The sequence below is a fragment of the Argentina silus genome (assembly GCF_951799395.1).
Source record: "Argentina silus genome assembly, chromosome: 8".
In the NCBI taxonomy this organism is placed as follows: domain Eukaryota; kingdom Metazoa; phylum Chordata; class Actinopteri; order Argentiniformes; family Argentinidae; genus Argentina; species Argentina silus.
Window position 1 is genome coordinate 16,564,329 of NC_139662.1, and position 2,014 is coordinate 16,566,342.

Genomic DNA, 2,014 nt, shown 5'->3' on the forward strand with positions numbered 1-2,014 from the left:
CACACACACATACACACACACAGGAGAGCAAATAGTTTGGTTCTCATCCATCCATTATCCACATCATTACACCAATGATTACTTTCGGTATTGCCCGTTATCAACAGTTTATCACTGCCTTCTTTACGCACAGACACACATACACACACACACACACACACACACACACACACACACACACACACACACACACACACACACACACGCACACACAGGAGGAGAAAAATAAATAGGCCTACACTATCTTGCTTCTGTAGCAGTACAATAAATCATGGGCTCATTGAAAAAGTATGCTCATTGAAAACAAGGTCTAAATAGACTGAGAGCAAAACTATGTTGCGGTTTGAGTAAAAAACAGGGCTTATGTTCACATGTCATTGCACAATTGATCATGGATATTATTGTCTTTCTGTCTATGTTGCTGATAACCATGATGGTTGAAATGCGTAATTCATAACTGTAAGGTCAGTTTAGAGGAGACCTCAACACACAGAGGTGACATCACCCTGTCATAGAAATGGAGCAGTCAACTGTAAAAACAGCATGTTCCAAATGTAACTGCATCACGAGCCTCACGTAGCTGCATCACTGGCCTCATAGCTACATCACTGGCCTCACGTAGCTGCATCACTGGCCTCATAGCTACATCACTGGCCTCACGTAGCTGCATCACTGGCCTCACGTAGCTGCATCACTGGCCTCATAGCTGCATCACTTGCCCCATAGCTGCCATCACTAGAGGAGAGGAGAGGAGAGGAGAGGAGAGGAGAGGAGAGGAGAGGAGAGGAGAGGAGAGGGGAGGGGAGGGGAGGGGAACCCAGCTGACCTTAAACCTCTCAACCTGCAGGTTCACAATGAAGGGATTTTGATGTTCTTATGCAACAGTCCCAGACCTGGAATTACAGGAGATTAGAGTCCTGGGGGGAGAGGGGGGAGGGAGGAGGGGGGGGGTGGGCGGTGGAGGGGGGGGATTAGAGTCGAGGGATAAACAACTGGATCAGATGCCACCTATGAACAAGGAAAGGGCAGGGAAGGAGAGGAGGGGCAGGGGAGAGGAGAGATGCTGTTCTTAAACACACAGATCCTCACATAAAAATAGTAAACCTCATTGTCTTTTGTCAGGTGTCATCATTCTAGCATGACGCCACTTCGCTGAACTAACCGTGGAACCATTCTTGATTTTTAAAGATTTCCTGCATCAAAACGATCAAAACTCAATTAAAACCTGTTTGCATACACAGTATAATTAGCACCTGTTTTGTTTCGCATGAAATGTGACTGGCTAAACACACACACACACACACCCACACACACACACACACACACACACACACACACACACACACACACTGGAACACAGTTTCCAGCGTTCCTTTGTACTCTCAGTGAAGTGTGTAGGAGGGTAGAGTGTTGATCCTCTCAGCGTTCTACCCTGCTACACACTCAACTTCTTTGCCAGTCAGTCATGTCACATGTTCACTGGAAAGTATCATGTATGGATGTATTGTTTTGCTGAATACTCATGACAGTGATGGTTTGAGGCTGAACCAAGTTGTAACCATGGTAACGTTTTTGACAGGGCATATATTAGCCAGGCTAGTTTTCATCCTTCCTATAATTGCGTGATAGTTATCAGACAAATCAGGACGGACTAAGACATGAGTAACCCTCTCTCCTCTGAGGTCATGGTGCATTTAAAAAAAAAAACTCCAGACCTCCAGCAGTATAAAGACCTTATTGACAGTGAGCTGATGCTGTTGTTGATGAGCTGCTGAACGATGAGAAGATGTTTAAACTCCCATTGACAGAAACACAGTGTGAAACTGCTCTGGTGTTTGATGCTGCTTAGTCTGCATCAGCAGGAAGCCCCCCCCCCCCCACACACACACACACACCCCACACACGCACGCACACACACACACACACACACACACCCACACCCCACCTACCCCCCCAACACACACAGACACTTTAGTCTTGACATGAGAACCAGCTGTAGCAAAGATAAACACAC